We start from the raw sequence: 14,032 nt of genomic DNA on the forward strand, positions 1-14,032 counted from the left end.
GGGAATATATATAAAGCATGTTCCTGGTGAGATTCAGTGTCATACAAGTATATTGGACAGACTGAGGCAGGCAAGAGCTTGAGAAAACAAGAATTCCTGACAGAATGGCTTCAAGTGACAAAGAAGTCAGACACGCCAAGGTAGATGAAGCCTGGCACGTCTGAAGGTGTTGGGAGCACCAGTAAAACAAAGAAGTATTATCGCTAGTGATAAGCCACTAACCGGTTTGAACAAAAAGAATAAGGAAAGGACCCAAATAAATAAAATCAAGAATGAAAGAGGAGAGATCACAACCAACACTGCAGAAATAGAAATAATAAGAGAATATTATGAACAATTATATGGCAATAAAATGAGCAACCTGGAAGAAATTGACAAATTCCTAGAAACATATACACTACCAAAACTGAAACAGGAAGAAATAGAAAATTTGAACAGACCCATAACCAATAAAGAAATCGAGTTGGTTATCAAAACTCTCCCAACAAACAAGAGTCCAGGGCCAGATGGCTTTCTAGGGGAATTCTACCAAACATTTAAGGAAGAGTTAACACCTCTTCTCTTGAAACTGTTCCAAAAAATAGAAACGGAAGGAAAACTTTCAAATTCTTTCTATGAAGCCAGCATTACTTTGATTCCAAAAGCAGACAGAGACCCCACTAAAAAGGAGAACTGTAGACCAATTTTCCTGATGAACATGGATGCAAAAATCCTCAACAAGATATTAGCCAACCGGATCCAACAATACATTAAAAAAATTATTCTCAGGGGCGCCTGGGTGGCGCAGTCGGTTAAGCGTCTGACTTCAGCCAGGTCACGATCTCACGGTCTGTGAGTTCGAGCCCCGCGTCAGGTTCTGGGCTGATGGCTCAGAGCCTGGAGCCTGTTTCTGATTCTGTGTCTCCCTCTCTCTCTGCCCCTCCCCCGTTCATGCTCTGTCTCTCTCTGTCCCAAAAATAAATAAACGTTGAAAAAAAAATAAAATTCTTTAAAAAAAAAATATTCTCCACGACACAATGGGATTTATAAATGGGATGCAGGGCTGGTTCAATATCCTCAAACAATCAATGTGATTCATCACATCAATAGAATAAAGGACAAAAACCATATGATCCTCTCAAAAGATGCAGAGAAAGCATTTGACAAAATACAGCATCCTTTCTTGATAAAAACTCTTAAGCAAGTAGGGATAGAACAATCATACCTCTAGATCCTAAGACCCAACAGTAATATCATGCTCAATGGGGAAAAACTGACAGCTTTCTCCCTAAGTTCAGGGACAAGATAGGGATGTCCACTCTTGCCACTGTTATTCAACATAGTATTGGAAGTCAGCCTCAGCAATCAGACAACACAAAGAAATAAAAGGCATCCAAACTGGCCAAGAGGAGGTCAAACTTTCCCTCTTTGCAGATGACCTGATACTCTTTCGGGAAAACCCAAAAGACTCCACCAAAAAACTGCTAGAACTTGTCCATGAATTCAGCAAAATGGCAGGATATAAAATCAATGCACAGAAATCGGTTGCATTCCTATACACCAACAATGAAGCGACAGAAAGAGAAATCAAGGAATCCATCCCATTTACAATTGCACCAAAACCCATAAAATACCCAGGAATAAACCTAACCAAAGAGGTGAAAAATCCTTACACTGTAAACTACAGAAAGCTGATGAAAGAAATTTAAGAAGACACAAAGAAATGGAAAAAGATTCCATGCTCCTGGATAGGAAGAACAAATATTGTTAAAATGTCGATACCACCCAAAGCAATCTACATATTCAATGCAATCCCTATCACAATAACACCAGCCTTCTTTACAGAGTTGGAACAATCCGTCTCTCTCTGTCTCAAAAATCAATAAACGTTAAAAAAAAAAAAAATAGAACTACCCTATGACCCAGCAATTGCACTACTAGGCATTTATCCAAGAGATACAGGGATGCTGTTTCAAAGGGGCACATATACTCAATGTTTATAGCAGCACTATCAACAACAGCCAAAATATGCAAAGAGCCCAAATGTCCAATGATGGATGAATGGATAAAGAGGATGTGGTATATATACACAATGGAGTATTACTCAGCAATCAAAAAGAATGAAATCTTGCTATTTGCAACTGTGTGGATGGAACTAGAGGGTATTATGCTAAGTGAAATTAGAGAAAGACAAAATCATATGGCTTCACTCACATGAGGACTTTAAGACACAGACAGATGAACATATGGGAAGGGAAGCAAAAATAATATAAAAACAGGGAGGGGGACCAAAACATAAGAGACTCTTTTTTTTTTTTTTTTTTATGAAATTTATTGACAAATTGGTTTCCATACAACACCCAGTGCTCATCCCAAAAGGTGCCCTCCTCAATACCCATCACCCACCCTCCCCTCCCTCCCACCCCCCATCAACCCTCAGTTTGTTCTCAGTTTTTAACAGTCTCTTATGCTTTGGCTCTCTCCCACTCTAACCTCTTTTTTTTTTTCCTTCCCCTCCCCCATGGGTTCCTGTTAAGTTTCTCAGGATCCACATAAGACTGAAACCATATGGTATCTGTCTTTCTCTGTATGGCTTATTTCACTTAGCATTACACTCTCCAGTTCCATCCACGTTGCTACAAAAGGCCATATTTCATTTTTTCTCATTGCCACGTAGTATTCCATTGTGTATATATACCACAATTTCTTTATCCATTCATCAGTTGATGGACATTTAGGCTCTTTCCATAATTTGGCTATTGTTGAGAGTGCTGCTATGAACATTGGGGTACAAGTGCCCCTATGCATCAGTACTCCTGTATCCCTTGGATAAATTCCTAGCAGTGCTATTGCTGGGTCATAGGGTAGGTCTATTTTTAATTTTCTGAGGAACCTCCACACTGCTTTCCAGAGCGGCTGCACCAATTTGCATTCCCACCAACAGTGCAAGAGGGTTCCCGTTTCTCCACATCCTCTCCAGCATCTATAGTCTCCTGATTTGTTCATTTTGGCCACTCTGACTGGCGTGAGGTGATACCTGAGTGTGGTTTTGATTTGTATTTCCCTGATAAGGAGCGACGCTGAACATCTTTTCATGTGCCTGTTGGCCATCTGGATGTCTTCTTTAGAGAAGTGTCTATTCATGTTTTCTGCCCATTTCTTCACTGGGTTCTTTGTTTTTCGGGTGTGGAGTTTGGTGAGCTCTTTATAGATTTTAGATACTAGCCCTTTGTCCGATATGTCATTTGCAAATATCTTTTCCCATTCCGTTGGTTGCCTTTTAGTTTTGTTGGTTGTTTCCTTTACTGTGCAGAAGCTTTTTATCTTCATAAGGTCCCAGTAATTCACTTTTGCTTTTAATTCCCTTGCCTTTGGGGATGTGTCGAGTAAGAGATTGCTACGGCTGAGGTCAGAGAGGTCTTTTCCTGCTTTGTCCTCTAAGGTTTTGATGGTTTCCTGTCTCACATTTAGGTCCTTTATCCATTTTGAGTTTATTTTTGTAAATGGTGTGAGAAAGTGGTCTAGTTTCAACCTTCTGCATGTTGCTGTCCAGTTCTCCCAGCACCATTTGTTAAAGAGGCTGTCTTTTTTCCATTGGATGTTCTTTCCTGCTTTGTCAAAGATGAGTTGGCCATACGTTTGTGGGTCTAGTTCTGGGGTTTCTATTCTATTCCATTGGTCTGTGTGTCTGTTTTTGTGCCAATACCATGCTGTCTTGATGATGACAGCTTTGTAGGAGAGGCTAAAGTCTGGGATTGTGATGCCTCCTGCTTTGGTCTTCTTCTTCAAAATTCCTTTGGCTATTCGGGGCCTTTTGTGGTTCCATATGAATTTTAGGATTGCTTGTTCTAATTTCGAGAAGAATGCTGGTGCAATTTTGATTGGGATTGCATTGAATGTGTAGATAGCTTTGGGTAGTATTGACATTTTGACAATATTTATTTTTCCAATCCATGAGCAGGGAATGTCTTTCCATTTCTTTAAGTCTTCTTCAATTACCTTCATAAGCTTTCTATAGTTTTCAGCATACAGATCCTTTACATCTTTGGTTAGATTTATTCCTAGGTATTTTATGCTTCTTGGTGCAATTGTGAATGGGATCATTTTCTTTATTTGTCTTTCTGTTGCTTCATTGTTAGTGTATAAGAATGCAACTGATTTCTGGACATTGATTTTGTATCCTGCAACTTTGCTGAATTCATGTATCAGTTCTAGCAGACTTTTGGTGGAGTCTATCGGATTTTCCATGTATAATATCATGTCATCTGCAAAAAGCGAAAGCTTGACTTCATCTTTGCCAATTTTGATGCCTTTGATTTCCTTTTGTTGTCTGATTGCTGATGCTAGAACTTCCAGCACTATGTTAAACAACAGCGGTGAGAGTGGGCATCCCTGTCGTGTTCCTGATCTCAGGGAAAAAGCTCTCAGTTTTTCCCCGTTGAGGATGATGTTAGCTGTGGGCTTTTCATAAATGGCTTTTATGATCTTTAAGTATGTTCCTTCTATCCCGACTTTCTCAAGGGTTTTTATTAAGAAAGGGTGCTGGATTTTGTCAAAGGCCTTTTCTGCATCGATTGACAGGATCATATGGTTCTTCTCTTTTTTTTTGTTAATGTGATGTATCACGTTGATTGATTTGCGAATGTTGAACCAGCCCTGCATCCCAGGAATGAATCCCACTTGATCATGGTGAATAATTCTTTCTATATGCTGTTGAATTCGATTTGCTAGTATCTTATTGAGAATTTTTGCATCCATATTCATCAGGGATATTGGCCTGTAGTTCTCTTTTTTTTACTGGGTCTCTGTCTGGTTTAGGAATCAAAGTAATACTGGCTTCATAGAATGAGTCTGGAAGTTTTCCTTCCCTTTCTATTTCTTGGAATACCTTGAGAAGGATAGGTATTATCTCTGCTTTAAATGTCTGGTAGAACTCCCCTGGGAAGCCATCTGGTCCTGGACTCTTATTTGTTGGGAGATTTTTGATAACCGATTCAATTTCTTCGCTGGTTATGGGTCTGTTCAAGCTTTCTATTTCCTCCTGATTGAGTTTTGGAAGAGTGTGGGTGTTCAGGAATGTGTCCATTTCTTCCAGGTTGTCCAATTTGTTGGCATATAATTTTTCATAGTATTCCCTGATAATTGTTTGTATCTCTGAGGGATTGGTTGTAATAATTCCATTTTCATTCATGATTTTATCTATTTGGGTCATCTCCCTTTTCTTTTTGAGAAGCCTGGCTAGAGGTTTGTCAATTTTGTTTATTTTTTCAAAAAACCAACTCTTGGTTTCGTTGATCTGCTCTACAGTTTGTTTAGATTCTATATTGTTTATTTCTGCTCTGATCTTTATTATTTCTCTTCTTCTGCTGGGTTTAGGCTGCCTTTGCTGTTCTGCTTCTATTTCCTTTAGGTGTGCTGTTAGATTTTGTATTTGGGATTTTTCTTGTTTCTTGAGATAGGCCTGGATTGCAATGTATTTTCCTCTCAGGACTGCCTTCGCTGCGTCCCAAAGCGTTTGGATTGTTGTATTTTCATTTTCGTTTGTTTCCATATATTTTTTGATTTCTTCTCTAATTGCCTGGTTGACCCACTCATTCGTTAGTAGGGTGTTCTTTAACCTCCACGCTTTTGGAGGTTTTCCAGACTTTTTCCTGTGGTTGATTTCAAGCTTCATAGCATTGTGGTCTGAAAGTATGCATGGTATAATTTCAATTCTTGTAAACTTAGGAAGGGCTGTTTTGTGACCCAGTATATGATCTATCTTGGAGAATGTTCCATGTGCACTCGAGAAGAAAGTATATTCTGTTGCTTTGGGATGCAGAGTTCTAAATATATCTGTCAAGTCCATCTGATCCAATGTCTCATTCAGGGCCCTTGTTTCTTTATTGACTGTGTGTCTAGATGATCTATCCATTTCTGTAAGTGGGGTGTTAAAGTCCCCTGCAATTACCACATTCTTATCAATAAGGTTGCTTCTGTTTATGAGTAATTGTTTTATATACTTGGGGGCTCCGGTATTCGGCGCATAGACATTTATAATTGTTAGCTCTTCCTGATGGATAGACCCTGTAACTATTATATAATGTCCTTCTTCATCTCTTGTTACAGCCTTTAATTTAAAGTCTAGTTTGTCTGATATAAGTATGGCTACTCCAGCTTTCTTTTGGCTTCCAGTAGCATGATAAATAGTTCTCCATCCCCTCACTCTCAATCTAAAGGTGTCCTCAGGTCTAAAATGAGTCTCTTGTAGACAGCAAATAGATGGGTCTTGTTTTTTTATCCATTCTGATACCCTATGTCTTTTGGTTGGCGCATTTAATCCGTTTACATTCAGTGTTATTATAGAAAGATACGGGTTTAGAGTCATTGTGATGTCTGTATGTTTTATGCTTGTAGTGATGTCTCTGGTACTTTGTCTCACAGGGTCCCCCTTAGGGTCTCTTGTAGGGCTGGTTTAGTGGTGACAAATTCCTTCAGTTTTTGTTTGTTTGGGAAGACCTTTATCTCTCCTTCTATTCTAAATGACAGACTTGCTGGATAAAGGATTCTCGGCTGCATATTTTTGCTGTCTAGCACCCTGAAAATCTCGTGCCAATTCTTTCTGGCCTGCCAAGTTTCAAAAGAGAGATCAGTCACGAGTCTTATAGGTCTCCCTTTATATGTGAGGGCACGTTTACCCCTTGCTGCTTTCAGAATTTTCTCTTTATCCTTGTATTTTGCCAGTTTCACTATGATATGTCGTGCAGAAGATCGATTCAAGTTACGTCTGAAGGGAGTTCTCTGTGCCTCTTGGATTTCAATGCCTTTTTCCTTCCCCAGTTCAGGGAAGTTCTCAGCTATTATTTCTTCAAGTACCCCTTCAGCACCTTTCCCTCTCTCTTCCTCCTCTGGAATACCAATTATGCGTATATTATTTCTTTTTAGTGTATCACTTAGTTCTCTAATTTTCCCCTCATACTCTTGGATTTTTTTATCTCTCTTTTTCTCAGCTTCCTCTTTTTCCATAACTTTATCTTCTAGTTCACCTATTCTCTCCTCTGCCTCTTCCATCCGAGCTGTGGTGGTTTGCATTTTGTTTTGCATTTCATTTAAAGCGTTTTTCAGCTCCTCGTGACTGTTCCTTAGTCCCTTGATCTCTGTAGCAAGAGATTCTCTGCTGTCCTGTATACTGTTTTCCAGCCCAGCGATTAATTTTATGACTATTATTCTAAATTCACTTTCTGTTATATTATTTAAATCCTTTTTCATCAGCTCATTAGCTGTTGTTATTTCCTGGAGATTCTTCTGAGGGGAATTCTTCCGCTTGGTCATTTTGGATAGTCCCTGGTGTGGTGAGGACCTGCAGGGCACTTCCCCTGTGCTGTGGTGTATAACTGGAGTTGGTGGGCGGGGCCGCTGTCCGACCTGATGTCTGCCCCCAGCCCACCGCTGGGGCCACAGTCAGACTGGTGTGTGCCTTCTCTTCCCCTCTCCTAGGGGCGGGATTCACTGTGGGGTGGCGTGGCCCGTCTGGGCTACTTGCACACTGCCAGGCTCGTGATGCTGGGGATCTGGCGTATTAGCTGGGGTGGGAAGGCAAGGTGCACGGCGGCAGGGGGGGCAGGCTTAGCTCGCTTCTCCTTAGGTGATCCACTTCAGGAGGGGCCCTGTGGCAGCCGGAGGGAGTCAGATCCGCTGCCGGAGGTTTGGCTCCGCAGAAGCACAGAGTTGGGTGTTTGCGCGGAGCGAGCAATTTCCCTGGCCGGAACCGGTTCCCTTTGGGATTTTGGCTGGGGGATGGGCGGGGGAGATGGCGCTGGCGAGCGCCTTTGTTCCCCGCCAAACTGAGCTCTGTCGTCCGGGGGCTCCGCAGCTCACCCTCCCTTTGTCCTCCAGCCTTCCCGCTTTCCGAGCAGAGCTGTTAACTTATGACCTCCCAGACGCTAAGTCGCGCTTGCTGTCGGAACACAGTCCGTCAGGCCTCTCCGCTTTTGCAAGCCGGACTCGGGGGCTCTGCTTGGCTGGCGAGCCGCCCCTCCGCCCCGGCTCCCTCCCGCCAGTCCGTGGAGCGCGCACCGCCTCGCCGCCCTTCCTACCCTCTTCCGTGGGCCTCTCGTCGGCACTTGGGTCCGGTGACTCCGTTCTGCTAATCCTCTGGCGGTTTTCTGGGTTATTTAGGCAGGTGTAGGTGGAATCTAAGTGATCAGCAGGATGCGCGGTGAGCCCAGCGTCCTCCTACGCCGCCATCTTCCTGCGCCTCCAAGAGACTCTTAAATATGGAGAACAAACAGAAAGTTCCTGGAGGGGTTATGGGCGGGGGAATGGGCTCTCTTCCTGGAATCATTATTGCATAATATGGTAACTAACTTGGATGTAAATTTAAAAAATAAGTGTTTTTTTTTTAAAAAGAGCTATTATTGCTAGGGGTCAGCCACACTCCAGTAGGATCCCATCTCCCAAAAGCAAGCCACATAACAGGAAAGGAATGACCAGATGGAAATTGGGAGGATCATGTGGAACTAATGACGAAAACAGCCACCTGGGGATTCTTTGGCTTCAAAGGCAGGTGCACTGCTCTATGGGCAGCCCACAAAAAGTGAAAACAGGAGGCCAGGCCTGGCATCTGTAAGGTAATGAGTAGAGTGAAAGTAGACAACAGAGAAGTGGAAAATGGCAACAGTCGGTATGAAGAGTGTCCAACACAAAATTACAGGGGAGATCTTACATAGAGATTCAAGAACAACAGTGAACCAAGATCCTACACATTTCTTTCTAGATCATGATTTCTCTTTACAGGACTATTACACTAATTTTGGTCCATGAGTCTTTTTAAGAGCTGGCGCAAGAGCAAATAAATATGATGTTCTTATTGCATGGTATTCACAATGGGGTCTAAACTCCATCCAAATATGATAATATCTGTGTCTTATTGTTATGCACTGTGGATGGAATCAGATAGATATTCTTAGCTCATTTCTCTCATTACCCACCTACAAGTCTGTTAAAAGGATTAAATACCAACGTAAAAACATTTTGTAAACTTTAAAATACTAATCGCAATGTTCAATTGTGCTCTTACATGAAAGACACAGGGAAACTTCCTCTACTCCAAGTCATCTTCCATATGCTTATGCTACAGTATTTGATATTGCCATACTCCTCAAAGCTTTGTTAAAACTCTAAAACCTGGGGGCTCCTGGATGGCTCCGTCGGTTAAGCGTCCGACTTCAGCTCAGGTCACGATCTCTTGGTCCGTGAGTTCAAACCCTGCGTCAGGCTCTGGGCTGATGGCTCAGAGCCTGGAGCCTGCTTCTGATTCTGTGTCTCCCTCTCTCTCTGCCCCTCCCCCGTTCATGCTCTGTCTCTCTCTGTCCCAAAAATAAACGTTCAAAAAAATAAATAAATAAAAATAAAAAAAATAAAAATAAAACTCTAAAACCTGATAGTAAAGAAAAAAGCAAATGTTTCTGAGAAAGTGGCATTATAAATTATAATCAGTCCTTAACACCTTACTTCAAAATCACATATTGCTTAATCTTGCTAAGATGTAAAAACTGAGAAAATGAGATCCAGTACAAGTCAGTTTAGGGGGAAAGAAAAGAAGGAAAGTAGCAGTTCATGGTTCCTGAGACCAATGATCCTGTTGGGTTTCTCAGCAGGCAGCTTATGGGAATTTTGTGCCCGGTAGCAAGTAAGAAATGAAAGGAAGGAATAAGGTACAGAAAGAGTTCATCAATTCATTTGACTGCACAATTCTGTCCATGGCTGGTCCTGCCTTATTTGTGGAATGCATCAGGAAGTGGAAACAGGAATCAAGAATACCAGTTAGTCTGTTCCATTAATCAGACTTAGAGTGACTAATAGTGTGTCTGAATAAGGACTTCTCCCATAATTAGAGCCTGTGTGGTAAGTTTACATCCTCAAATATACCTTCGCTACAGTTTAGAGTAGAGGTTGGCAATAAAAACAGCTAGGGTGAAATCAACACTGGGTGGCATGGAGGAATTACTGTGTTCAGTTACATAGTGTCCAATTATGCATCCATTGTCCACAGAATGTCTTTAGTGTTGGAGGCTGGATGCCCAGTAGAGAGAATACATTTGACAATGCTTAAAAGGAAAAGCAGGTATTTTGGTTTATTCTATTACAAAAGCAGTTCTAAGTACTTTCCAAATGAGGCTGGAGATAAAGACTCATATAATTTCCATCATGTTTCCCAAAGATGCCTGCCCCAGTGGGTGTCTTCTGCTTACTGTTGAGTTTCTTATAACTGCTGGCAAGAGACAGACAGATGCCAGAAACAAAGCTCTGGTCTCTGTTAAGACTTGATCCATTTAATCTTATATTTAGCATTCCTTAAGGGAGAGACTTGTGTGTTAAAGGCACCAGAAGAGCTGTCCTTTGATCAAATCTCCATACAACACCCAGAAAACTATTTTTTTAATGAAGATTAGACATCTCATTCTGTTTCACACACCCCCATAAAACCCTTATAATCTGTGGCTTTTTCCCTTTTGTCCAGCTCTTTTAAAATAACCCACAAGGCTCCTCATGATCTGGCCCTCTATGGGTCATTCTTGAACCACTCTTTTCCTTCTTTTCTTCACTCAAGCTGCCCTCTTGCCAGGAAATCAACCTCTGTCCACTCACCTTCCTCCCCACTCTGTATCTAAAACATTCTAAATCATGCTTCAGATTTCAATTAGAAGTTTAGCTTCCCAAGGGATTGCTTTGACCTCAGGTTATGCCTGGTCCCCTATGACATGGACCCAGAACACTTTGTAACCCTCACACATCATACTCAACACAATCATGATTAAATATGCACTTAGGCTATAATAATTTATGTTTGGCTTCCTCTCTGGAACATACATTCCACAAGCGTGGGTCCATATCTGTCTCATTTGGCACTGTTCTCAGTGCCTAGTATATTGCTGTGCATACCTTAAGTGCCTAATAAATAAACATTAAATGAAAAAAAAAATAGAGGAAAGCCGAACTGGGAATTACTTTCTAGACATGACAATGTGTTGACATGGTAAATATGTGAAACTTTTCCTAAGAAAACATAGAGGTTGGGAAGGGAGAAACTGGGAGGCTGATCATCTTCAGGGTTCCCCTATCTATCCTTCAAGCTTCAGCTCATACAGTTGCGAAGACTTCTCTGATATCTTCAAGGATAGGTAAGCCCTTTCCACTATGTATTTCCAATGATCCACACTCATACCACTACCACAACCTCATCACATTGCTGTCATGATTCACTTTCTTGTCTGTTTGTCCTGATGCCTTGAAATCAAGTTTCTGATTGCTCATTTTTGTGTCCTCAAAGCATGGCCAAGAGCCTCATATTTAATTGGAAATAAATAATAATTTCTAAATGGCTGGATAAAAGATGACTAGAACATATTTTGCTGAAGGAAATTAGAAAACTTGACTGCTGTAGGTCAAGGATCTAGGACTAAGGGAGAAAAATGAGTCTTATGGTGAACTTAGGCTTACTAAACACTTTTTGACACCAGGAAAACCATGAATATAGACATAATCATGCTTGTTCCAATGATCTATCAGTGACAAATCCTGAGCAAAAGATTTTGAGAGATATTCTTTTAGATGCTTTTTTGACTGCCATGAAAGGAGTGAATCTCTTTAAGACATATATGGACAGGGCTTGATGACTGGAAGTCAACACCCACATGTAATAGATAATTAATGATAAATTTCATTGTATCTGTTTCAATACCATACTAAGTGTCACCTTTCCTCAAACTCTCCCCCTCTTAATTTAGATCTTTAGACCTTACACTTGTAACATTTGAAGATGTGGATCTTGTTTTCTTCCCTCCACCACAGAGATCAATTAGCTTTTCTAATAAATAATTCCTCCATTACTGATTGTAGTCACACAGAACAAACACAAGAACCAGAGAAAAGGATGTGGCTAGTTCAGTACAAACATAAGAAACCGTAAGAAAGAATAGTGAATATATTACCTGGCTAACACTGATAACTCATTATCATTGTCAAAACTCATGAGATGGATCAAAGTTCTAGAGATTGAATAACTCAAGGTCCCCATATAAATGTACATTTTGTGGCAGGGTCCCCTCCCTAAGAAAAGAAAAAAACCTCAAGGCAACCTGGCTATACCCGTACTTAACAACATTCCTCACAACCTGGTAACATGAGACCAGTTAATCAGACTACATGTTTGTGTGTTATCATACATGAAAAACAAAGTAGTAAAAAAATATATTATAAAGTATGCCACGTGACATTTAGGGCTCAGTTCTTTGGGTACGAACCCAACTGAGCAGTGCCTGGAGGAATAAAATTGCTTAAATTGCTTCCTGTAAAGAGAAGCCTCCGTGTCACGACTCTGTATGAGAATCCTGCTACAATTTGACCTTTGAACAACTTGGATTTGAAATGCAAGAGTGCACTTATACATCAATTTTTTAAAATAAATATGTTATCAGTAAGGCTTGTGGTTAACTGTAGGTTATTAGTAGTTAAGTTTTAGGGGAGTCAAAAGCTCCATGTGGATTTTTGACTGCGTGGGGGATCGGTGCCCCTAACCCCTGTCCCTAATCCCCATGTTGTTCAAGGGTCAAACGTATTAGCATCCAAATTAGACCAACTGTTTCTTCCTGTTTTTGACTGGTTACAGGCTTATTGTGATAGTTTCTCTACATTTGATAGCAAGTAAAGTTAAAGACAATCTCATAACTACTACTGAGGGAATAGCCATGCAAAATAGGCAAACTCCTAAGTCTTAGGACACATTCATAAGTAAACTTCTAAGTTTCATTTAGGCTAATTGTGCAAATGTTGTAACAGAGCTATGGTCCTATAGGTCATTTAAAAATTTGCCTTCAAGGGGCACCTGGGTGGGTCAGTTGGTTAAGTATCTGGTTCTTGAATTTGGCTCAGTTCATGATCTCACAGTTGGGGAGTTTGAGTCCCACATTGGACTCTGCATGGATAGCAGGGAGCCTGCTTGGGATTCTCTCTCTCTCCCTCCCTCCCTCTCTCTCTCTCTCTCTCTCTCTCTCCCTCCCTCCCTCCCTCCCAATCTCTCTCTCTCTCCCTGCTCCTCCCCATGTTTCTCACTTTCAAAATAAATAAACATAAAAAAAGTTTAAAAAAATTTTTCCTTCAACTTTTATTATTTGTTAGTTTTTTTTTTTGAGTAACATTGCTAAAGTAGAGTGATGAGAATTTTAAAGAATTTCTAATAATTTAATGATTTTTATTATATAATAATATCTATTTCTTTATACCTATGTTTTTCAAATTAGTTCTTTAACACAGTACTATAATAATCTGAATCATATTCTTTCATTTAGGCAGTCTTGCCTTCCAAATAATATTGGTCTTGAGTAGAACATTGGAATGTGTTGACATTCTCAAAGGAGGGTTTATGTTTACAGGATTCTGCTACCCAAACAATATTACACTATCACAGAACATTTTGAGTAGCTGCACATACCTATTCAAATTCTAATGAAACATAGACTAGAAACATTTAAACTTTCAGTAGAATATTATTTGGAGGAAAAACTCAATCTTGTTTGGCTGATTGTATGCTATTGCTACATTTGCAAATAAATTATTCTTGGCTGAAGAAAACTTCACACAACAAATTCTGCTTGGAAGATTAAATGACTTTGAAACAGATACTCAATAATGGAAAAGTCACTAGTGCTCCATAAGAGCTACTTTTAAGTTAATGGGTTATCAGAAGAAAATAAGAGCTTGATACAAGTACCAAATGTAAACAAAACTGGAAGGAAAACTATTTGGCTTGAAATAAATGTAAAGAGAAGTATTCTGTCAATACCCAAATTGAAATGCTCTCTCTTTCCACACATCTTTAAGTTTCTGGATTCTGGTGATGATTTGATTAGATTTTTGGCATCTGAGGGATGTGTTACAGCTACTGGATTCCAATTTCTAGCAAATGGGCAATTTGCCAAGCTATATAAACAACTCCATGCCAGGATCCATAGTAAAAGAAGTTACATATTTGTCTAATTATTTTGCCTTTGAATCCCTTATCCTATTTTTTTTT

This window comes from Lynx canadensis, chromosome A1 (genome assembly GCF_007474595.2).
Source record: "Lynx canadensis isolate LIC74 chromosome A1, mLynCan4.pri.v2, whole genome shotgun sequence".
Lineage (NCBI taxonomy): Eukaryota > Metazoa > Chordata > Mammalia > Carnivora > Felidae > Lynx > Lynx canadensis.